Source organism: Augochlora pura, chromosome 11 (genome assembly GCF_028453695.1).
Source record: "Augochlora pura isolate Apur16 chromosome 11, APUR_v2.2.1, whole genome shotgun sequence".
In the NCBI taxonomy this organism is placed as follows: domain Eukaryota; kingdom Metazoa; phylum Arthropoda; class Insecta; order Hymenoptera; family Halictidae; genus Augochlora; species Augochlora pura.
The window spans coordinates 11,788,576-11,816,311 of record NC_135782.1 but is presented as its reverse complement, the minus strand read 5'-3'; the positions used below and the strand labels follow the sequence as shown (position 1 = coordinate 11,816,311).

General features: G+C 32.3%; 1 protein-coding gene across 1 annotated transcript in view; it reads left to right on the top strand.

Annotated features, from left to right (window-relative positions):
- Positions 1-27,736, top strand: part of LOC144477165 (uncharacterized) — a 155,416-nt gene that overhangs the window by 44,328 nt on the left and 83,352 nt on the right. The window lies entirely within an intron of this gene.

The window sequence follows — 27,736 nt, the reverse complement described above, 5'->3', positions numbered from 1 at the left end:
GCACGTACGAAGCAATTTGCGTGTGTAACACGCAACGTGCTTTCTTTTGTGGGGATCCGCAGTCTCTGCCGGCAGAATATAGCAATCGACGTGTCAGGCGGTTCGATTATAGTGATACGTCGAACTTCGTCTGCTCTAGCGATAGGCATGAACGACCTTTCTCACACCACGTTAACCGTAAATTAGCCTATTCATGAGATTTGATCATCTTTCCAAGTTCTGATACACACCACAATCTTTCATGCTAAAGTCATTTTGACCGCGTACTATTTTTTTGATTTTTTCAGTTCTATGCATATTCTTCGAAAATATTATTGTTACGCATTGTTTTGTTAAGTCACCGTGAAACAGTTTTCTTATTAGTTTTATTTTTAACTTTTAACTGACACTATTTTTGCCAGTAGCTTCAAAAATCACCTTTCCTTTTGATTTAATATTACTTTTTTTTAAAGAAGTAACAAGATATTATCACAAATTTTAATGTAGTCTGTATCGAAAGTGTCTAATGGACGTCATTTAAAATTTTAACTCAACATTATTTTTACTGTGCTCAATAGGCACTTCTTTCAGATTTTAGTTCAATGCTATTCTTATCCAAGGGGTCAGCAGACATCTTTTCATAATTCAGAATTATTTTCCATGTTTAATCGTCTTTCCTAGACTGACATTTCGACTTTGCCTATAATGATTTAAAATTAATTTGTTAAAAGCATGCACATGCTAAAGATCGTAGAAAATTGTGTTTTTACTGTTTAACTCGAGATTTTAATATTAATTCTGTCCACTTGAGACTGTTTTAACTCAAAATATAAGACAGTTTTTCTGTACTATAATATTTCCACTTCAAATTACTTGCTGCATTTTTTGTTTAATACAGCTAAAGTAATATAACCGATGTAGTATAACTAATGTAATGTAACTAATAATTTTTTTAAATATAACTAAATTCAGCGAAACATGGTACAACAATTTTTATGGCGACTCAAAGTCGTCAATCGAGTGCAAAGGATTAATACATGAAAAATAACAAAATATTAATGCATTGTTACTTTTACTGCATATTTCATTTACGATAAATTGGTCAGTATAAATGCCTTATTTTGCAAAAAAGTACCTGTTACATTTAATACTTCCTCAAAATATTCGTGGAATAATTACATGGTTTGACTCAGAAAAAATTGTACTATGGTTTTTAAGCTCGTTAATTGTGGTGATGACTAAGTTAATGAAACGACAGAAGACTTTTTGAACTTCAATAACTTAACATACATCTCAAATTCTCAATCGCTATTCACTTTATGCTGGTAACAAGATTAAACACAGGAGCACGTAAAAAATAATTTTAAGTTGTTATTCCTTGGCACTCGATAATACAGTTTTCGGTAATTCGGCAGCGTAATTGAACTCATACGTATACAAACCGTGACCTCAAAGCGTAAGCATACGTGTTAATATTTTCGTTTAACGTATTTGAATCTCTGTTAATACAAATTAATAACGAATTTATGCTAAAATTAATTTCGAAGTGTGACGTCCTGTCATTTCGAAATGCGCTGTTAAATGTTGTAATGAATATAAAACTAAATTAAATATATTACTAGTATAACAAACAGGTTGTCGATACGGTATTAATTATCACCATTCCATAATTTATGTTTGTATTTCACTGACAAAAACAATGGATAATAATGTCATTAAATGAATCAATATGAATATTTTAACATGCTTCAATTCACTTTTGCAACGTGCCTCTACTTTTGTTTGTCGAATTATGTTCTTTTTGTCAAATTAATATTACACTTTCTCCTGTTTTTTTTACAAATTTCGAACTGAAATTAAGATATTATTATTTAGATATCAAATGTACATACTCCTATAATGTTTTGCAGGACAAATTGTTAAGTGGGAATTAAGCACAAACTTATATGTGGTTAGAATTATATGTGGTTAGAAGCACATAAAATGATGTCAATTTATCATAAACTAAATCACTATTTTATTTCATTCTACTTATTTAAATATATATATATATATGAAATTATATACATCTATGAAATTCCGTATGAATTTCTGTACGAATCAATTCTTATTTAAATAAAATCTTATTCGTACAAAACAAGAAAAAAGCAAAACAAAATGTGTTTTTTATTTCTTCTATTATTCAAAGTAATAGCAAAATTATAAAAGAATATTTTAGTCATTGTTGTGTAAACTAGTATTTGTATTGTCTAAAAGAAATCAAGTGATCTAGTTCACTTTTGAAAACGTTACTGTGTCTTAAAATGTGCGCCAATAATTCTGGGACACATTGCATGTTATCAAACATCAAAACAAAAGTATATTACGAGAAACTGAACGATGCGTAGCGTAAATAAAAGCTTCAAACTATAAACGGATTTATTGTTATGCAACATACTTTTTTGAAATTGTAACGGTTCATGTGTGAACAATTTGGCAGAATTCGGCAATACAGTGTGCAGATACTTTTAGAGTGACTTATGAACTATGCAAAACCTACGGTCAGGAACGAAAATATTGGAACAGCTTTTAAAACGGAATAACTTTTTTAGAACTGACCTAAACAATTTGACTTTTTTTTATATGATAGAGGGACCAATCGACTAGACTCTAGCTAGGCTGCTCTTTTTAAATTTTGCCGTTTCGATTCACAAAAGAAAATAACTCTCATTTTGTAATTCTTTTATCTGAGCCTATAACGAAAATTTAAAAAATGCATTTTATATCTTCGAAATTGATTCATACAAAGTTAAGTTGCAAACGTTATAAGGAGATTTCTCGGATTAATTGTTCGAGAATGTCAAAAGTATTTACAACTTCCGTGCTATATTTTACAACTTTCGTGCAGTCCAGTTTGAAAAGAAGTTACACCATTTTAAAAGGTGTCCCAATATTTTCGTTACCGACTGTACATAAAATCAGTGAATATATGCCAACTGAAAGAATGAAAACAGATATTCAGCTGATCCCGAGAAATATTACGAACCGTTAATTTGTGTTGTATAATATGAAGACGACCGGTGCCTACGTTGTCTCGAACACAAAACTCGGGTGTTGGGTTACGGGTTCCGCCGCTGAAGAAGCGGCTGAAAAAGGAAATCTGCTAAAAGTCCGACCACAAGAAGCGTGCACGATACGGAGCTTCATAAGTGGATAAGCATCAAGAGGACATGGATTGTCCTTTCGTTATGCAAACTCACTGCGTGTCGGGGAAACGTGGATTATACTTTAACTCCTTTCCTCGTCCACCGCTTCTTCCCATCCCGTTTCATGAACAGCCGATGCCTTTTACAACCTTTTTTTCCAGGCCACTTTCTTCGGTGCCTCGGCCATCGGTCCGAAAGAAGCGTTCTGACCAGAACAAAAAAAATTGATTGACGGGCTTGCATAAAATATTGTGGCCCGTTTCGCGTACCTTCGCGTTCCTTCGCCTCTTTTCTCTCGTTTTTTTCGAGTGGGGACTCGTTTGATTCGACATCTACCGATGTCGGCTCGTTTCGGGTTCTATCGATTCCTTGGATCGTGAACGCGGCGCGCATACCATTGTCAATGAACGAATTTCAAATTCTTTATTGGCAATGCTAAAGTATTTTTAAACTTCAATTATTAAGAAATGGTTTTACAATATTAACAATACTACTTTCCTGCTGTTTCAGTCATTTTAGTCGAAGCAAAATTATAAATTATTTAGTTATTTTAATGTGATCGCATTAACTATGAAACTATTAGTGGTAACGTGTTTCATAAAGTAGATTATACAGGGGGACTCATCTAAATCGATCCAATCAGACATCTTTGATACTGTTGATGATATCAACAAAGGCGTCCAAACAATATTTGAATGGTTTTCAGGTGAAAGTATCATATCATCCTTCATATGTCGAAGGTCAACTTTATTTTTTAAATGGAATTATATATTTATTATCATAATATCATTACTACCAAGTAGGTATCTTAGTGATGAAAATACTTTCCTGTATTTAATTTACAAAAATCGTAATGCATGTGCTGCCTTTTGAAACTGCTCAAAATAGGCAGGGCTCGTTATCATATAATGTGATACTCGCAAAAGCTCCCTGCGGTGGTTTGTTGGATTTTATATTCATTCCTGAAAGAATGACAGCTACAAATATAACGTGAAATAGCGTGAAACAGTACATACTCGCAGTACATAAGTATAAAGATTGAATTTGAAGAATAATCTCCTTACAGAAGCTAAAACCAATTAATTAAAAAAAAAAAAAAAAAACAAGGACAGTGCTCGTACAAGGATTCAAGCTCTACCAAAATCCGAGGTTCGCGACCAACAGACGAAAGCTGGAAACAGAACAGCTCGCGGCAAACGAAATTTGCACGGAGCAAAGGTGAGAGAAAAATAAGACGAAAACGAGCGAAATACCGGTCCGCGCTCGAATGGAAAAGGTCGCCGGCGCAGCGCGGCGTGGCGCAGCGCGCTGATAGCGCGACCGAGGGGGAAAGGGAAACATGTAACGAGGATGATCGTCGTGGCGAGAGCGCAAAAGGACGATTCGACGCGGACCGTCTGAACGCATATCGCAAAACGACGAAAAGGAAGAGTACTGTTAGGAACGGGGGAACAGGAAAAAAGCAATTTTCGAAGCTGCTTACGTAATCGCGTCGGCCCGTGTGTCCGATTCGCGCGCGCGCGCATTAAATTCAATCGCTTATGCAAGCTTCGTAATCGTTCGATTTTTTAAGGACTGCTTCATAACCCCGCCGATCCCTGCGGCCCCTTATATTCGACGGTGACTCGTCAGCTTCGAAACGAACGACGACGCGCCAGAAGATGCTGCCGGCGATCGATCCAATAAAGAAAACAAGTATACGAAACAGCGAGGCAGAGAGGTAGAGAAACTGGGAACTGCCAGAAGGAATCTAGAGAAGAAGGGAGGAAGAAAGTTTCAAGGGGTACAACATACGTGTAATATCGTTCATAAGTATTTGGATCGACTGTATAGTACACACACGATCCGATCGAGAGTCTCCGATCAGGATTCGTAAGATTCGATTCGACTTCTACTTTTCAAAGTTTTCTGCGATTTAAAAAGTGCAGGATCGAACGTGGGATTGAATACGTCGTACATTTACAGCCTACCTGATTACAATACATAACAGTTCCGTTGTATTATGTTCTACCTTTAGAGCATGATTTATGACATAAAAACAGTAAGCGCGATCTTGGATTGATTAGACTACCTCTTTTTAATTACAATTTAAATTGTTTTCGGGAAAATTTAAATGTTTAACAGTACTGTAATTAAAAGGCTCCTATTAAAAGTTTAATTTCCTATTGCAGTCAGAATTCATTTCATGGATATATTTTTAACATATTTTGTTTGGATGAAACATGCAATTCAAATTTAAGTATTTTCCAAAGTTTTTTAACATACATAGGTTATTATATTTTTATTTCGGAGAACACCGTGTCGTGCGTGCAAAATTATATGTTTCAGTTGAAAAAAATAATCATGTCCATCATGCGTCCTTCAAGTATGCAGTTACGAATAAAATAGCGTCACTGGATTATGTTCTTCTCGAAATAGAAAAAATTTCGTATGAAATATTTTTTCAAATAAATTGGAAATAATTTAAAAAAAAGAGATGGCATCTGCTCGAAAGTTTATTTAACATTTATCTCTCGATTTCTTCTTTCGTTTATCCCTTAGTCTACGGTTCTAAAGTCTGAAATGACTCAGAAATGACTCCAGCAAAGGATACCGCACTTCGCTAGTTAATCTATAACTTTTCGAAGACAAGTAGATTTTTAATTTTTGATAATAGGAACGGCAATTGAATTCGATCAAATTTAGTATCCCACCCTATACACATATGGTTGCAGCGAGGAAGCAAACAAACGGTCAATCGAGACAGCATGTGTGCGATAGCCTCTTTGCTTCCTGGAAACATCCGTCGAGCTATTAGAGTCTTGAAAATGGATAATTATGGAGCGGTCACTGTACAGCGTCAAAGAAAATTTGATGATCGAAGTTACCGATACGTATTGTGGCGCCCTGACATATTTTTTCAAATTCCAAGTATTTGGATAAGTTATTAATATTGGCGAACGAGATATTCATGAAGCAACAATTTTCTTCGATAAGGTTCAAGTTATTTAAACAATTAAATGACTACGAAAGAGTGTTTAAATGCATAAATCAGTAACAAGATCGTATATTGCGATCTATAAAGTTTAATGACAATTTTTAGCAAAATAATTTGATTCTACTTTTTGAGCGATTTTCATGGGATAGGTCCAAGGATTATGTCCGACGACCTTTCGCCATCTCACGAGTTTTCTTTTGTAAAAGCATTTTATTATTTGCTAAACTAAACTATTGTCAAGATGTCTCCACAAAGAGGCGAGAAACTGTAGAATCTCCCGGATGAGCCAATGGACGTATCTAAAAATTTGTGCAGTAGTCGAAAGTTACGCGAGACACCCTGTATATGCCGAGAGTTTGCCGACGAATCCGCTTGACCAGCGTCATCTAGTCGGGCCGAGGTCGCTTAATATTACTGCACATTATGCAGATTCCATAGTCTGCCTCCTCTTCGTCTGCACCATGGTCCCTGCGAACTGTTTCACCCTCGTTCTGCCCTTTCCTCTTTCCTTCTTTCTTTATCTTTCTCGCACACCGTATCTTGCCCAACGGGCAAGCGATCATGGACCACTTCGCACGCCGGATCAGTTAGTCGACTCTTTTCTTTACGAGACAATATTGTTCCTGATACATGCTCCAACCAGGTCTTGGTTTGCAAGATCTTGTTACACCATACGCACGTGTACCGGATGGTAATGTACGTAGCAGCGTGCTGTTCTTTTCCACAGTTCAACGATTCCACGTGTGTAAGAAGAAAAAGGATGACTGACACTATTTTTACCAAAGACGTCAAGAGACGCTTTTTAAAATTTTAATTCGAAATTATTTTCACCAGAGTTGCTAAAAGTCACCTTTTAAAATTATAATTCGTACAACAGTTTTACCAAAGTGGTCGAAACGTATAAAATAATCAACTGACACCTTTTGAAAATTTAATACAACATGATTTTTGCCAAAAGGGTTCAAAGTCAACTTCTGAAATTTCAATTTAACATCATTTTGACTATAAGAATCTAAGGACGCCTTTAAAAACTTTACTTGCACCCTACTTCCATCAAAGGGGTTGCAAGTGGTAAAATCTCACTTTTTTCTGCTTCATTTCAAAATTATTTTCTACGTTTAATCACTTTCCCTAGGGTGACCTAACGAGTATGAAAACATTTAAACTACATGTTTGTTAAAAGGATGCATCCACAAATCGTTATTTTATCCCTTCAATTACATTGGTAAACGAGCTGTTTTACTGACATTACATGTGCACTTCAGCACCCGCACTTCAGGTTAAGAATCTCAGCAATATCAAAGAACCTCGTCGAATGAAATGAAATGGATGATAAATAAAAAAAGAAAAAATTAAATAAATTGTTACCTACTATAAAAATTCATCCCTGAAGAGGTTAAAAGTGCCTTGTACGATATTGCCAGACTAGAAATGGTTTGAATTATTTTCTATTCACAGACTACAGACGAGTCTACATTAACACCTAACAATACAGTAACGAATTACCGGTGACTTTTTAATGAGAACATAAAAAAATAAAACCACAACTAGACTACATATTTTATGCATTTATGACAAAACTGAGTAGAAGAAATGTAACATAGGGAACAGATAAAAAGAAATCAAAAATGCCGATGCATTGACTCCAGCATATTAAAATTATTTAAGGGAGCAAGAAGATGATTAAGTTTATCCAAGTTATTACAAATCTCTGATAATATTCTTTTCAGATATTTTGTAAGATCAACTAATTAACTAATGAGCGTTTCCTAATAATTTCTACGCGACTACCGAAAAAAATAAATTATGAAAACGTATAAATTGATTGCACCCTACTTTCTACCGGACGTATTACAGTGAAATAGATCATCGAAAATAACATTTACAGAGTTTATTATGTAGTAAATGATGGATGATTATGATCGATATTTCGCGTGTAACGATTAAAAATGAAACGACCCGCGCATAATGGCGGCTGCATGGTGCTAAATTATAAAGAGCGCCGACGTCGCAGCGTGCGTTTTAATACATTTAATTATCGATAACAGTTCCATTCCGTGCTTGTAGTCGCAAGCATAAATGGGTTAATGCTGGTGAACTCCACCGAGAAAGTTTGGTAATTTCGGCACACCGGCGTCGATACCGAGCCGAGACCGAATTGGACCGGTCCAACCAATCTCTACCAAGAAACGGGTTGCATAAAGCGGCGAAGTACGACGTCTGGCACGAAGTGTCACAATTAATCGTCCGTGGAATCATATCGTTCTTTTTTTTTCCACCACACCTTAAACGAATACCAAGAATTTTTAATGTCACGAAAATTTCGCAATGCTGTGTTCGGCTGAGCTTAAAAAATTACTTATTACATGAAACCGTTACTTTAATGCTATTTTTACCGATCTTTTCTTTATACTTACAGTAACGAGCATATAAAAAGGGAAATACATCTACAGGGCGAGTCTCGAAATATCACGACCTCAAATAACAAACTATTTGTTGTATGAGAAAATGATTTAGATAGAAGTTGCATAGCTTCTAGGGAGACATATACTATTCTAATCAATTTTATGTTGGTTTGCTTTTTTTTTTATTATATTAATATAAACTTCATCTTAATTTTTTAAATAAAATAGTAAATATTTATTCCTGAATTTCGATAAAGTGTCGAATTCTTGTATATAAAGTATTACACCAAATAGGGTCTAAAATACATACATATACATATGTAATAACTTTTTAATAATTGTGCCAGATGACTTAAGTTTTTTGAAAAATCAGACTGACTAGTTTATTAGAAAATGATTGAAAAGATTTTTTATATATGCTCACCTTTGCATCTTTTTATTAATTACAGTTAATTTTATAATCAATATTGGAAAAGTGAAAAAGTTAATTGAAGGAATATTGCTGGCATCATTGGAAAAAAAATGATTGAACTTAGAAAATAATTTTAAATTAGTTCTACAAGGTAAAAATCACATTAAATTGAATTAAATTTCGAAAGGTGCCTTATTACTATTTTTGTGAAAATAATGTTGATTCTAACTACTCTAAAAGCATTAAGAAAGACTGATCTTTCTACTTTTCTTTACAAAAATATTGGTAATAATGTTAAGTGGCTTATAACAAGTCAAGTACAACATTAACGGAGGGGTTACTATTGATGCCATTTCTGTTACGTACGCAATAAGGGAAGGGGAGGACAATTCTGTGAAAATCAACTACCAGATAAAATTTTGGAAATATGTATATGTAAAAGTTTTGAATAGTATGATATAAAAATGAAAATATGTAAAGAATCTTGTTCTTATGCGCATGTCTTTCTGCGACTCATTATATCTTAATTAAAGAATTATTAGAAGGGTTAGGTGGAAAGCGATAGTTATTTTAATATTATTGATCGTAATAATTTCAGGACCTATCTATTTTTCATCATAATCTCTTGCACATTTATTCCATCATTTCAATCAGTTGTTTACATCTACCGCAACGAAATTCTTCTCGTCCAACACTATTTGTACCGATCTTTTGTATATGTACACACTACTTTCATCGAATTAATTGTATAATTGTGCCAAGAAAAGTTGAAGAAACAATTGATAAAAAGAAATTAATTTTAAGATAATTTGAGATTAAAATTTTAGAACGATTTTTTACGACTATGGTAAAAATAGTGTCAAATTAAATTTTTAAAAAGGGTCTTACGACCACTTTTGTAAAAATAACATACATTATTACTACAGACTCATCCATTTTTAAACTAATCAAACCACTTTTTAAAATTCATACCATCGATACATATAATTCACGCTTTAAATATATTTCTTAAAGAAAATTGTTAATATTAAACAAAGGATAAAACTTATCAATATATTTATATCAAGCAGTCATTCGAAATTATAGAAAGGGATATTAGTTTATAACATTAAAATAGAATCGCACGTTTTACTTAGATATTTTTCTAATTACAGTTCTACATTCTATTAAAGCACTAAGTCATGTACCAAAAGGCATAAAAAAAGAAACCGTGAACGAATACACAGTCAAGTTACACCTCACTCAAATGTATATTTTTCAGTATAGTAAACCTCCTTAAAATAAAATAAAATATTGTATTTTGTCATCGAAAGCATTAACTTTATTTTATTATAATTTCTTAAGTTTTTATTTTATACCTTTTTTAGAATTAATTCATTTTATTCTTTTTATAAGTAAACCAATATTAATATATGTACTGCCGAAGCTAATATTGGTTTATAAACAATGTAAACAATTTGTTATTTGCTTCATTGTAATATGTACAGTTTTTTAACCTTTTTCGGTGCTTATAAATGAAATGGAACATGCACTAGCTTCAACTCGAGATCATAAATAAGATACTAATTATAATCACATTATCGTTCCTTGCGTACGCATAGCCTGCTCATGTTTTATTTTCTGCTTCTATCGTAAAGGATGTTTTCCCGATCAGATTAGTTACGGTGTAAGCCAATCGTTGCATGAATCGTTCGCTGATTGAATATTTAGCAGACACCCGTCGTCGGTCGAACACGTTTAGATCTGCACAATTTTATGTAACTTGATTCATTTCGGGCGCCACTGTATTTTTTTTCACATAATGCTGATGTCATGCTGATCGTGTAAAATCAGAATTTTAGAAAATGGATTGGAATTTCTGGATTTCGATAATTTGCGGTTTCAAACGTAATTTGACTGTCCATATCGAATTCCTGGCTGTTCGAATTAACCTTACGCGTAGAAGCACAGTTTTATATTAGGTTTTAACTCATTCTGGTGGATGTTACCAATAATGTCTACTTTTACATAAAATTAAAACATATTATTGTGTAAATATAACCTTGAATAGAATATAACCCTAACATAACACAATAATATGTTTTAATTTTATGTAAAAGTAGACATTATTGGTAACATCCACCAGAATGAGTTGTAACCTAGCATAAAAATTCTGTGCTTCTACTTTCAGCATTTTAGCTTAAGATTTGAAAAAAGAATTTCAACGAAAATTAATTCCGCCCAGCATTACACCTATCTATAAAATTCTGTACAATCGCAAAGTGTTAATATTCACAAACATTTACATTTTCCAATGTTTGCATCCCGTAAATAATTGCACTCTTCTTTACTTTACAAGACTTATTTATTATTCATTTATAATATCATAGTATGGATACTCCACTTCAAAAGTATTAGGACACTCGCATATCTATATATTTTTCTACATTATCATAAAAGTAACGCGCGTCAATCTTATGAAAGGAAATTAAATTTTCTATTCGTCGATATCGATTCACCGCATTTTTAAAATACTTCTTGGTCTCACTTTGTTTAATTAGTTTATCTACTGGTATTTCTGATCGTATTTTGTTGCATACATGTGTAGTATAGTCCTCACGCGACCAGAAGGCACCTTTGTATTTACATACCTCCTCTTAATAGCTGCGCCAGTGGATAAACTGGTAAGGGTATTTAGGGCAAACTGCAAGTCTATCATTTAATTTTTCTTAACGTAACATTACGACGGCAGTGTTTCAATGAATTTAAGAAATGAAGTTCGTTTTCCACTGTACTCGATGTCAATGACCAATGTAAATTGATAGAATAACGTTCGAAAAATGAAGTAGTATTTCATATTTGATTCCTTTCTCGAATACTTACGAGATACGAAAGTAGTTATACTAGACTATAGTTTACGGACCGTAAAATTATTTCACTGTTATCTTTATGTTTATCTCCCATTAGATTATACAAACGAAGATTTGAAAACATATTATTTTCTAAGGCTGCTTAAACTATTCAAAACTATATAGAAATAGTACAAGCGTAAAAATTCACATTTCAGTCTTTTTAATTCTTATTTTACAGTTTTGCTCAAATATATTGTAATCATGATCTTGATATAACCTAATTAATGCGATAATTTAGCAGTATCGTTCTAGTTGCAAATAATCTAACAGTATCATACAAAATGAAGACCATCTGAACCTAACATAATAATAATAATATTTATTTATTTTCAGCCTCTCGGCCAAGAAATAGGACTTGGTTTACAATAACCTGACTCTACATTGCTATCTTAACCTTTCATTCATTATATACATTCTCATTCACACACTTATCTCATACACCTACTGACTAAAAACCGTTTCTGCCATCTACCCATACCTCTCTATCACACTTGCTCTGCCTTTGCTTTATCTATCGTTTATTACCTTAAAATCCTAATAAAGCCCTCTCCTTTGCCCTTTCTTTTCTCTTTCTCTCTACCTTGCCCAGTCATTTCTCCACCTTCTCGTTCTTTCTACCGCTTACTACCTCCTCGATCACCACTCCTCTTTTCGTTTTTCTGCAATCTCTTACGAGATGCTCCAGTGTACCAAACTTCTCCCCACACAGGTCACAGTTTCTTTCTTCTTCTTTCTCCCAATATCTGTTTCATCTTTCCATATTTCCACATCTCGCTCTCGCTACTAATTTCTGGCATCCTCCTTTACCTTCCCTGCTCAGGTACTCTGGAAGAACCCAGATTTTTATTTTCTGGTACCGCGGGTTAAATTTCGACTGTGCCACTTTGCGGAATCAGTCTGCTTCGTCTCAAAAGATTGAAAACATGATACTACCATAGTTTTCATTTAATCTATTCTCGTGTTTCATGAACATTTCGAAAAATACAGAACAGTGCTGTAAATAATTATAGACTCAAAGTAACATTTACTTTTTTAATGATACTTAAACAAAAACTTAACAAAACTTCCTGTTTGTATAATTCTATATATAGAAATAATAGAAAATAAAAATATACAAATGATATTTTGTTAAGTCTTCGTTTAAATATATGTAACAATGTAACAGTTATTTCGTGTTTATAATTATACACTACTGTATGTGTTCTTTCACGTATGAAATAATTAATACGAGACATACCCAGCTCTAAATCCGACCGAGTCGTCTCATGTTGTAAAAATCCCATCTTATAAATTTAGTTGATTATTTTGCATAAAAACATTTCCGTCATTTTAATAATCCTAAAATAGAAAATTGATAAATGGTTATTTGACCAACGATGTTGCGTTTACTGTTAACATTCTCCAGAAACTTAAAAGGCATTATTATATTCAACTTATCGTAATAATTCAAAGAGGGAAGACATTTTTATTTAATTTTCTTTTTCGACGGCTTTTTTCATGAAGTTCTACAATCTAGTCACAATACATTAACGATTACGAAAATGGCTAGAGTTTTATCTTGCACTCTATCAGCTGCAAATGAGGCAGTACCACATTGTGCTCTGCACAAAATAGATACACCTATCTCGCAAAACATATTGACTTTATTTTGAAAGAACAGCAAGATTAAATAATATTCGTTGTGTCAAATTGCAAGATCAACTTTTCAAGTATTGACATTTGGAAGAAGTATGGAGTAGTAAAACTTTCCGTAAACCTTCGATTCTATTAGAAATAGTAGCGTACATAATAAATACCGCTAATATTACCACCTAATATTACCAATTACTTTTTTCAAATTAGACCAAATGATTTGAATTTTTTTTCTTTTAAATGTTAGATTAGCTGATGTACGAGGAAATGAGTAACAAAATGTTTACAACAATTGCAATTTGTTGCAACAGAAAAAAACAACAAAACATAACATTGTTTTAATTGTTTATATTTGAGTATATAATGAAAATTTAAACAATGCGTTCCATAGATTTTGATCATTTCTATGCATGTTGAAAATTTTGTCGAAGTCGATTGACCTAATTATGAGACATTGAATTTAAAATCTCCAGATTTCTAGTAATTATTGGTCGAAAGTTGCAAGAACTACGATTTTTATTATCATTAATTGTTTATAGTTCGTAACAATAAAAACCGATCTCGATGAAATTTTCAACATGTATCTAATTTATCGCGATGTATAAAACGCACTGTTTAAATTTTTATTACACACTTGGATGTAAAGAGTCGAAACGACGTTATGTTTCATTTTTTTTTGTCATTGTAAGAAATTACGATTTTAACAAACATTTTGTTACTCATTTTTTTCCAGACTAGACAATCTGACATCTTAAAAGAATTCAAAGCAGATTGTATGCATGTTTAGCAAAATTGATCAAGAGAAATTTCATAATTTCATTATTGCACTGTTTTCAATTTATTGAGACTATTAAAAAAAGAGGCACATGTTTGTTTAATTCTTGTTCTGTAGACTTGATAGAGACAATTTGTGTTTCGTATAAAAATCCTCTATCTACATATCATTAATCAGTTGCGATTTGTTCCACATGTGTGTAAATTACTCTCTACGTTTGATTTTCTTCATATTTTCTTTAAATACGACCGTTTTATGAAACATATAATTTAAAAAAGAATATTAAAGTAAGAAAATTCTTCCCAATCGCTTAGAGTTATTTCTCACAAGTATATTCGTCACGAAGGAATGACAGCATTTTATTTAACCTTTTAGATACGGCAGGATTTTGCGCAAATAAAGTTTTTCGTAACTAAATTATGATTTTCTCTTAATATATATTTTTTTCGGATATCTATATATAGTACTAATAACATATATTCTTTTCTTAAAATATTGTATATACACACTTTCACTTTAATTGTTTGCTTTAATAAATAATAAAACAATTGAGTAAAGCATGAGCCATTCGCGAAAGCCACTATAGTGGCGCGTAGTATCTAAAAGATTAACCGAGATCTACAAAACCTATTGCTTAACTTTTTATTAGAAGCTCAAATAAAGAAATTGGAAAAGATCATTTAAACGCTTTTTTCGTATTTTAAACAATTTCTCTTCTATTAATTCTCTGGGGCACTAATCGATCTAATGTCAAAAAGATTTAAGTCATTCAACCTAATTTGAAAATATTTATTGAGCTTAAAAAAACTTCCGAATATTAACGCAATTCATTGTATGATTGTGTTATTCCTCGAACAGCAGTAAAATTGTAGGAATCGAATCTATTCCATTATCACGAAACAGTTTCGCGTAGAGAATGTCCACCGTGGAATTGAACCTCATAATGCCGCGGGCCGATAAGAGCAATATCACGTACGCTTGCGAACGCGTGCGTTACCTGTCCGTGTGAAGCATGTTTAACAATACTTTAATTCCGCGTCGCCGCGACACGGCCATTGTTGGTTCACCTTTATCGCACAAACGTTCGAGATCGCGATCTTACGGCGGGAGGAAGGCTGTTCTTAGGCGCTGCCGTGAGACAAGGGAGAATTCAAGCAGTCCGTTCAACCCGTGCAATTTGCTCAACAGTTTTTGCTCTCTTTCTGATAAATGGCTTTATAGTCACTATTGAATTATGGTCAATTCAACGACGGAATTGCTTTACCGAAGTGGCACACGAAATCTGATTAAGCGGTACAACGGCACAGGGAATCAATAAAAGAATACACGAGAACTATGATTTTTTAGAAAAAGCTACCTTCCGTAAAATGCAAAAATATTTCTGCAAAGATTTTCTAAATTCACGCTTGCGAATTACAATAAAAAATCTTCGAAAATTCTTTAGATGAATAATTGTATGTTATTTCAGATTTTAATCCTTAAATAGAGTAGCGCATGATTAAATTTACATCGATTCGGATGCCAGTGTGTGAATTTAAACGTATGAGGCAGTATTCTTCGAGAAATTGATTCGAGCCTGGATAGACAAAGAATGAGCTTGCTATAAGCAAAAGTATAAAAAATACAATCGGTAGAAAAAGTATTCAGACAACTTCTGAAACGGTTTAACTTTTTTATCACTAGATTGCCTAAGCAAGTCATTTTGACTGCTTTTCAATTTCAATTAGAAAAATAATTATGTAAATAATGACACAGCTTTTTATAATTTTGTGACTTTTTCTGCAACATATAAATGCGTTTATTAATCATTGTTGTTGCCCCCTCCCCCTCCTTCATTTCCGGTATATGTATGTGTGTTATACCTATATTGCTGAAAAGCAGTAATTTTCCCGGCTTCAAGCTCCCGTCTTTCTAGTGTTAAAAACGCTCTAGGCGATTTTGATTCTTTTTCGAGATGTTAGGAGATCATAATTCCGTTGAGAGCGTACAATGAAAATTTTAATGAATGCTTTATACCAAAAACTGTGAGAAATGTAGAAATTTTTACATGTTTTGAAACCATGTAACTTTAACCTGTGTTAACCGATTTGTATAGAATTTTCAGTATGCATATAAAACGAATACTATTTTTCAGCATGCATGTAAGTTACTAAGTTCTACATGACGCATTTTTTAAAATTTCGTTATAGGTTCAAATAAAAAAGTTGAAAGTGTAACTTTTTATTTCTTTCGTCATTCTAATAATAAATAATAGGAAATACTATAACTAATACTTTAACTAAGTTATTATTTAGACGAAAAAATTCAAGTCATTTTAAATGGTATGTATGTCAATACAAGTACCTCCTTGGCTGATTGTCGAATATGACGGACTCAATCATGCGACACTTACGCGTATCCCATGATTTTGAATGTCATTTTTCATATAATTTCTAAACATTTTTTTTGTAACGATTTTCTTTTAAAGTAAACACAATACAAATTATGTGAGTTATATTTTGTTATATTGAAAGAATCTTACAAAAATTATGTTTACTGTTGACATAATTTCGGGTATCTTGCTTATCTTCTACGTTATTATTAATATACGAATTTCAGTGGCATAGCTAATAGATTTCTTTTATAACAATTGTCGAAATGTTTTTCTTCCATTTATCACATATTTATAATCTAAAGACTTGATTGTACACCCCTTTCAAAAGTATCAGGAGACTTGCTGATTTAGTATAAACTGTAATTTTCAAGTTAGATGTGTTTGTTACTTATGCAATTAGTTTTCCCACTTATTGCATTTTGTTCAATGAAAATGAATGTTAATTTCATTTCATTCGATATGCTATCGAAATGATATTAGATGGAGAGAGAAATGAAACGGAATCCAAGAAATATTTTCAAAACGCGGTGGATTTATCGACGAAAAGAAAATTCAATTTGCTGTCATAAAATTGACGTTATTTTAATTACAATGTAAAGAAATATATAGATATATGTACTTGTTGCAGCTTAATCAAATTAGCTTCGAATTAAGTTGAAGAAGTTATAACAACGTTTAGAGTGGAAGGTATATGTCAATAAGTCATAAATCTTATATCGCAATAATAAAATAAATAACGTAAACAATGAATCGTATCGATGTTATGGTTTTCTTAAAAGGAAATTAAAGTCTAAAATTGAATACTATGTAGACTTTAATTCTGAATGGTATTCGCTGAATTTCCGCCATCTGCAACGGAAATTACCAAGTACGCGCCTGTAACGTGTTAAAACACAGGTTTTCAGTAATTTCGAACACGATCACGAAGAAGAGATATAAAGAAAACTACAGACAGTTCTGCCGCACTGGATCTGCTCCCGAAAAAAAACTGTTTACAAGGTTTTACAGTAAATTTGACATCATAGATCTAGGAACCTCGACGGTAGCATAAATATTTGGACCTGTGGGTCTCGTAAACGTCTGCCATTCGTCGAAAATGGCTGGCACATGCTGGACCACGCTTCTCACGATCAGATATACAAGATTACTTCAAAAGTTCTGGAGTATGAGAAATTGTGTTTCAGAGATACCGTCGAGCTTCTTGCGAATGTATTGGCCGATATTTCAAAAATGGGAATTGACTCTTGAAAATGAAGACACACGACTGATATCATTTGCCTTTAAAATCGCAAATACACTTTGAACGCATTCACTGCCGTGTCAAGAAAACAATGTGAAACAAAACTTGATCTTTCTTAGTTTTTACACAATTTTTAGTGATACTTTGGAAATACCTATCTTACCTATCTACAATATATGTATAATCGTCGTTTGGCCACTTTGAAAAAAATCTGACTTTTCAGACTTATCACTAACTTATCAGACTTTTGATAAAAGTCTGCGCATTTATTTTGAAAATTATTACTATGATCGTGGTGGTCAAAGGTGAGATCAAAAATAAAAGGTGAGACACGTTTGAAATTGTGATGTACAGTGAAATTACTATAGAAAATGTTGATATTTTAATCATTATTTAATAAATTAAATGTTGCAAGTATTATTATTAATGTAAATACCGTTCAATCTATATATACATATACACACAGTCTTAAATTATTATACATTCTAAACATATACAAATTTATGTGTTATATATTTTTCATTGATTTTATTAAAAATTTTGTCGATGTACTGAAACATCTGTGACCTTTATTAGATGACTACAATAACGTACATAAAAAAATTAGAATTAAAATTTGGTGAGTATCCTTTGACCCCTTTGGTAACAATTATCAATTTTCTTAAACTATATTATTTTCATTTAAAAAATTATTTGTACGTATAAAGTATGTACAATACAAAGCTGTCTGAACAGGTAGCATTTTTAATTAATAAGTAATAATAATGGTAATAAACAATATAAACTGATGTTATAAATGATGTATGTGGCACATACATGTGTATTCGGTAACATCTAGTAGTATTAAATTCAAAATGTTAATATTAGTAAAAGAAGTTACAAGAGCACGCGGCGGATACATTGACGAATAGAAAATTTGGTATTTTTTGTTATTAATAAAGTATTAAATATATTCATGGTAAAGTATATTATATTTAGCTGCATAAATAGAAAAAAGTATCCATTAATGATTTCACAACTGCTTTCTAGATCATTATCTTAATTCGGGAAGTGTGCTTATAAACGGGGGTATATGGAACGTCTGGGATCATTAATATTGAATATCGCAATCTCTTCGTATACTCGCATTTCACGGTAACACGATATCAACCTTAAAAATTTCTAAACTTTATAGGGAAGCGTTGAACGAGAGATAACAATTTCAATTCTATGATGATGTTATCACATAATGCGCGATGTGGTACTGTTTTCGCACATCGAAGTTAACGTTTGAACAATGATTCTATTGACGCAGACACATATTCGTAATGAAGACTCCTGTCGACAAGGACAGTCTTTTTAGCTTAAGTGGTGCGCTTCGTTCGCGATGTAGATTACCAGTCATAACGCGTAACGTAGTACTCGCAATCAGTCGTCACGTTTAACACGTCCTTTAGCACTGATCGAATATGCGAGTGTAATGCGTTTACTATCCACTGGCACGTACAAAACGTTACCCCAACGCATTTGCCAATTATTCTTCCATGCTGTACTCCTAACCCTTTGTACTCGGAAAATTTTCTCGGATCGCTTACCAAAAAGCTCGAGCTTCGCTAAATAATATTATAAGTAACGCGCTTCGTGGAAAATATCAAATGATAATTTAACTTATGTTCAAATTTAATGAAAGATCGTATTGATACGGATTTCATGAAACTGTTTTACATCCTCCCACAGAGGATAATTGAGTGAAAAGGGTTGAGGTACAGGAATAGTATTTCTAAAATAAAAAATACTATTCTATATTTCATCTTTTTCATTCGTATTAATTTGTTTCACTTTACTGTCGCTTTTACGAATATCATTTCAATACAACGCAACTATTTAATATAAACTTTTTATTATAATCTCTGCATATGTTTTCGTTTTTGTAACATATGATGTGTTCGCGAAATTATAATAAGTAGATTGTGCATTTCCTACATTTATAATAAAATGGAGACAGTGAAACAGAAAATAGTGAGAAAGATTAGAAGACTTTAAGGATGCAGTTATATTATCTTCAGTTATTACACTAATTAACCAGTTAACTGTTTGCGACGAGTATTCTTCTTGACCAGTATACGGATACCGTTTAAGACGCAGTATATTTTTTAAAACTTGTACTAAATGACTAGAACTTTTTCAAATGATAGCGATACTAGTCTACCACATAATGACTATAATGCTCTTTTTTTTAAATTTTATTACTATTTGGAATGAAAAAATCATTTTAAAAATACATATTTTCATGAAAACCTTGCGATTTTTTAAATTTGCATTTTATAGACTCAGACAAAAAAGTTGAAAAACATGAGTTTCTTATTTTTTTTTCGACATTCCAAGTAATAGCAAATTTTTAAAAAAGCACTATGTATTACGGTTGGCTAGTAAACCACTTCCACTATCATTTAAAAAAAATTCTAGTTGTGTAATCCAAGTTTTAAAAAAGATGCTGCCTTTTGAAGAATATTAGAATAAATTTGTCAAGTACTGCCCATAGATATTTTTTACTAAATTATATATTTAAAAAAAATGATGTATTTGAACAAAACATGAAGAAAATCGAACATATACAGTATAATAGCAGTAACTTGTCGAAGAAACTGCAACATCCAACTGCTTAAGGAAGAAAACAAACTGTTATTTTATTTTAGTTTGTAACAATTCAGTTGTAAAATGTTAATTAATACTTCTCATCGTAATAATGTATACTCCACAAGTGAAACCATAATGAAGCAGAAAATTGGAGTAATTGACAGAGAAATTTGGAGAAGTTTCGGCAACCTCTAGCATGCTCGCTATGGTGTTGCAAAGTTGATCCTTTGGAGTTTGCGGCTTTGGACCCGACGATTTTCGCAACGAAGTAGGACATAACTCGCGACAGACTGTCTTATCGCGTAATGTTCTCGATTCTCGTCCAAGCCGACGCGGGGTGTTACGTCATACTGATGCCAGAAACCAAGACATTACATATTTGGAAGATTGTTCTCTCTCGAGGTCAACATGCGAAAATGAAAATCACCGAAACAACACTGGCCACAGAGTTTGCAGCGAGTAATACGGAGACTGCGGATATTTATGCAGATTTATGCGTTCGTCAAAAACTGTAATCAGAAAAAAAAATTATCGAAAATCAAGCAGGATATATTCAATTAAATGGGAATTTAAACACAGAATAATAAAATTACAAACGAGACGTCTTTGGTAATTTTATTAATCTGTTTTTGAACGTCCTTTGTAATTGAATACGTCTTACTGGATTACAGTTTCTGATAATCACTCCACACAAAACACATGAATTTGCATAAGGAATTGTTAAGAGAATTTAAAAACAGAATTGTGCGATTAATAAAAATATCTCGTTCGTAATTTTAATGTTCTATTTTGGAATTCCTTTGCAACGCGATTAAAGTGAACCGTAATATGAAATTTCATTTGTTTCAATGTTTATTTTAATTAACTGTCACACTGTCATGTACACAGTTTATTCTATAATATTAGCTTTGCCGAAAAGTTTCCCCGTCAATTTTGGAAATTTAAGTTTCTCGTAGTTAATAAAAGTTTCTCGTCTAAGTTAATCTTTGATATTTCCTTAGGCTAATTTTATAAACGAGCTACACAAATTGAACAATGAACTAAATAATAATTATTCTATAATACGTTCAGTAAGAAACATATTCTTCAAATTAGAGTAAGTATAAATCAGATTACAGTTAAGTAACATCCCCTTTTAAAGAACAATATATTGTTCAAGTACTTTGCACTGTCCAATAAATAACACATTTAATACTAAAAATAAAATAATACAATTTATCTTCCTATTTATAAATTTTTTTTGACATATTTTTTATGGCATTCCTTCTAGATGTATTAATTTTGCTGCAGACTTCGATGAAACATATGAAAATTGAAATTAGTTGTCCGAAACGTGACATTCAGATATCAATTTTTGTTTAGGCAGGTATCAAATGAACCCTGAGTGCGCCGTTCGAATGTTATTACGATAAAAACAATAAATATAACTATGTACGTTTTTAAATGAAATTGATTACATATTAGTAAATTATTCGATTGACAACGTACCTTCCTAATCTTGCAAATATATGAACTTTCTCTCAACAGTAAATTTACATTTGTACACGCTAACGAGTTATGGAGTTTAAGTATAAGCAAATATACAGAGTTTGTCAGAATAGGTGGCCATTTATTCATAAGCTTGGCGCACTAAAATGCGAAAGAAAAGATTCATATAGTCATTTATTTATGCATATGTAGCATATTTTCTAAAATTACAACAGAAATTTTTCATCAGCTACTCACGCACTTTAATAAGAATCGTTTGAAACGTCCACCTTTAACTGAAATATAAACCTCTAAATGTGCCATCATTCGACTTGCGACACATTCAAAATTACCAAGCGTTTTAACAATTCTTCAGCAACCCCTCATAATATACTTTCAGAGAGTACATCGTCTTACTTGGTTATAAACTAGTTATTTCCAATACCTTACATGCAGACAAAATTTTACAAAAGCATTGTACTCTACAGGATTACATATTTGATAGTAATGAGATGAAAGGGGGTGTACATATTATATATATCCTTTCTTCTTCTTCTTATTATTATATAATTCAATTATCATATAATAAAAAATAATATTTTATGTAATATTATATAATTCAATATATCCATATATTTGGTATTGATTTCCTAACACTGAAGAAAAGTATTTAATTAAGTTCACACGTCAGACATCGATTGCCTCGTTTTAATAGACCGACCAAAATTCTTGAAAACTATTGGCATAATCTTCTCAGAAGCCGATAGTTTTTCATTGTACAACCTTTATACTTTTTCATATGAATTTTGGAACTGCGTATGAAATTCGTATGACCACTACACGTTCAGATAGGAGAATGAAACAAATTATATAAGGTTACATATTCCCTGAAATTTGTATCGCTAAATGAAAGTATACGAGTTATTTAAACGTCCTTTGTAAATTGTAAAATAAAGAAATCGATTTTTTCAAAATAATTAGCGAACGATAAAAATTTGAATGTGAATCGGAAACACCGTTCATTTTTTAATGGAGTAATTTCATTAGCAAAATTGTGCTCACATGTTCTGGTACCCATTGCATAAAAATTGGCTCTGCATCGGACAATTAACAGAGTACAATCTCAGCAAAAATAAACGTGTGTACAATAAACAAATTAAAAAAATGTAGCGTGGATTACCTAAACGCAACAATTTATCTACGAAAGATATTCAAAGTGTTTAATTACACAATATATTAAACAGATGTTATAATTGTGGCACATAATTTTTAAACAAGTAAAACACGATTTATCAATATTTTTCTCCATTCTTATCCTGACTATTTCACCGCGAAACCATTTTTAACCGCATGCCTAACGATAAATAAAAATTTAAATCATGGATGAAATTGCTGTTGCTTTGTACCGTTAGTTAAGGAATTCTTTACTGTTGACTTTCGGCTTGGATAAACGTGCAGAAATCTGTCGGCATGTAAAGTGTTAAGGTGAATGAATTTCGGGAAACGTTGGAGCGAAACTGTCATGAAGGATTCTTGATTTTCGGGGGCTTTGTGAAATTCCAAAGCAACGGGGATACCTTGACACGCGATTGGAAACAAGGTGACTCGTCAGAACCAATCACGTGGGAGGCATTAAACTGATGCATTAATGCAAGAGGTGACCTTGATTCTACCATGTAATCCTCGATCGTGGGCGGATGCAGAAGTACAGTTTCACTTTTTCTTCTGTTACATAAATCCTTGTTATTAAAATGTGGAACGGTTTCGCTCGAATTGCCGGGCATCTGTTTAAAAAGAAACGTAACGCAGTCTGGCTGAGTAAACGTTTCGTTGGCGAACTCTGTCTGGTATCGTGCATATTTTACCGAGCTGTCTTAAAAGATTTCATGACGCATCGGAGTTCTCACTGAAACGGTGATAAAGGAAGATAAAAAGCAGATTTTCATGTTGTTCCGATGACGTAACCATGGCCATGTAACTACAAACCTACTGAATATATTTAGCGAGACCGTGTAATTGACACGTTGGATTCATTGAAAAGTAAACTAATTCGAGTCTAAACAGCATTGTTCAAGAAATGAATGGTGGTTATACACGCAATCTAATGAAAGAAAAACATGATTGAGAATGTAAGTAATGATGCATACAATAAGGTACATTGCTATCTTATACACTTCCATTCATATACAGTGAGTCACAAATGTAATGTAACTTCTTTAACAGAAAATAACGCAACGAATTTTTATTATAAATTTGGATTATGATAAATTATTACCAAAAATTTAAATTAATTGATTTTTAAACGGAGATGGTATCAACTATGATAAATTTTTATTATGAACTTAAATTGTAATAAAATCTCAATTGAATTTTGAATAGATATTTTAAGATATAATAGATTTTTAATACAAATTTAAATTATAATGGGGTTTTAGTTAAATTTGAAATAGAAATCCTAAGTTAAATAGAAATTTTCTGAAACATTTGTTTACAACGAATTTTTTGTTCATTATTATTACGAAATTGGAACGAAAGACTTTAATCTTTTTGAGATGTCGATGAATCTAGTTCAAGTTTCTTATTCTATTTATTACTCTAATAATTTGCAATTTTTTAAAAAGTCATTTTGGTCATTGCTTAATAAATCACTTTCATGACACGAAATATTTATATTTACATATTTACTAGACCGAGTAAATCTGTAATCAAATGAAAGTAACTTAGTTTTTTAAACAATTTGATTTACATTCAGCTTTCTTGAATTTTCTTTTTCTTCCGTCTGTTTATTAGAATCTGTTTTAATACATATTTTGTTTTTAAAAGTATATATTATTTTGTTATCAATTCTTCGCTATGTTACAATTATATTTTCTCCGGCTTACAGCGTTCTCAGTCTGTAAGAACTTTCAGTACTTTCCCCGCTCTTCTAATTGCGAAGGAAGGAGAAGAGATTAGACAAATGGAAACGAATTCTTAAAGTTTTGACGGGCCGCGAGTTCTGCTCCTAACTAATTGCAAGTGCGTCGAAGCTGATTATGGTAGAACTCCATTTATATGAACTTATCGGTAGACAAATGCGTTCACATAATCAGGTAGTTCGCATAATAAGAGTCCATCTACATATCTCCTTCTACCGACTATCATAATCCTTCGTAAGACTTCACACTGATTTAAGAGAATTTAGTTCAACATACTATTATTGTTCAGTTAAACAGGCGCTGCTGAAATTTAATTAATATAAGTGGAGTTCATATCAATGGGGTTTCCTCGTAGTTTGGAACTAATGACGGTGCAAATGCTGCGTGAAGTTTTTCATTTGCTTTGTTAACTTGTACAAGATTAAGTTACGTGTCTTAAAAAGATCTATGTGTTCTTTTAAAGCTGTAAAGCCATATTTTCCCTCTATGAAAGATTTGCGAAGAAAACGAGACAGGTGCGCCGCAAATGAACGTATAACCATTTAAATCTAAATGCACATTTTATAGTTTGGTAAACCTGTTTTCAAACGTAGGGTCGAAGGATCTTAACACTAAATCTACCGAGTTCTAAAAGTAGCTAACGAGTATTGCCATTTTGCCTGTCGGACATAAAGAAAACTTCCAAGTTTCTTTATTAGTACTTTGCTTAGGCAGGTACTATGTCTAACGAAAGAAAAAAGTTGCGATACTTAAAAATTTGATTGTCCATTTTTGCATAGTTTCTTAAACATCGGAGACTTAAAAAATAGAAAAAGGAATAGAAACTTTTGATTGACTCTAGTGTCGGCTATATTTAGACATATACTAAAAGCGTACTGCAAATGTTGAGTTAATTGGCTAAGTAGATTTTGAAATATCATGGAAACCGTTTTGGAAAACATAATTTTGAGGAAAATGTCTATAAAATTTAGTATACCGATAATGATATAAGGTCGTTGTGTCTGTTACACAACCATTCCTTCGTTAATTTTAGGAATTCGCATGTCAAGTTTCAGATATGTATTTTTCAAACTATATCCTTTAAGAATATGCAAAAAGTAGAATTTTTTTCAAAAGTTCACACTAGAAGAATCCATCAATCTGTTTACGACTGAAACACACCGGGTGGTAGATGCTCCGCGCCAGAACGTTCCAAAATTGTTATTAGGGTTAACGCCCGAAATCTCTAAATTCGACTCACAATAAACAGCAGAGCACCTGACATAACCAACGCGAATAGCCCAGCAGAGTATAAACGGAAATGTTCTACTTTGTAATATGTACAAGATAATGTTTTCGAGCATGTTCGCATCGCACGTGGAAAAGGCAAAGCGACGAGCGATCTCACATTGAACAAGAGATGAAATGAACTGAAAAGAATGAACGTGCCTCGTATGCGTACACGACGACAAGGTTTTTTCCGAAAATACCTGGATGCCGGTCGCTGTTCGTGTTTTGTTAACACAAGCAGAACAACTTTCGTTCCGTGGTGTAAACGCGAGGAAGTGGAAATTCTCGTTCTACCTCCTCTTTCACATTACTCAAATAGACAACGTCCTTCGAGGTGCAATGGCGTAATTCATTTACAGATTAACATCCTCTACGCGGAACTGACAACTACGTGAAACAAATTTTCTACGTTATACAGGCAGTGTATTAGAAACATACGTACACTACATTCTTGACTTTTACAACAATAAATCTAGACTCATTTTAAAGCATAAAGCTTCTACTGAAACATTTATCTGTAACATTTTTTTCCATAATATAACGAGTGGACAAATAGAGACATGCTCTTTTTGGAAATGTTGCAGATTGAAATGACTGTAAATATACTTGACAGTTTCTTTAACAACTGATTCTAATATGGATTTTAAGATTAATCCTTTGCACTCGAGACTATTTTAACTTCTAACTAACATTTATTTCAAACCTACAAAGTTTCCATTTAGTATAATTGTTCTATTTGATACACATGGCATTGAACGTGTACGCTTATAGAAGGCTTCTATTATTTGACAATTTATCCAATAAATATAGACAAGTTTGATGATGTGAAATTTTTTTGACAATAGTGTAACAATTTTTACCGCCGCCTTAGAGTCGCCTTCACTTTACAATGATTCCTGAAACTTCGATGCGCTATTCTTTTCCAATCATTCTGTTGAGTTTCAAATGAAAGGTGTTTTACATAATATAAAGAAAAATTGGTAAAATTTTGTTCGGAAACGGAGACCAACGAATGAAATGTTGTTCGACGCTATCGACTAAATATTCAATCGAATACAAATTTATCTGAATAACAATTTATCCAAATAAGATTTTATTCGAATAAAAATTCATTCGAGTAAGAATTTATTCCTGCAGGAAAACATATGGAAAATGATTGATTTGTATAAATATGATAGCGTGATTTTTTTCATACTTTATACGTTTATCTTTTCCATGCCCCGTTTTTTAAATCTTGCAGCGAACTGTTTATTACTTTTGGATTGATTGATCATTGATGCATAACTAAATGATCTTTCTACGAATACAAGTATAGTCAATTTTATAATTCCATGTATAAATGATTGAGATGCAATTAATTTTGAATGTATCCATACATATATGTTCTTAGAAAGTTACGTAAAAGAAACACAGTGAACAATTATTTCCATTATTACTGAAACAATTTTACAAGATCCATTTTACCAACTTATTCGTATAAGAATTATACGAATAATTTATTCCATAATAAATGGAGTAACTCGTGATGAGTATATATAAAATAGTCGTTATTTGAATGAAAAGAGTTTGACTGAAAAGAACTCATTCGGATAATTA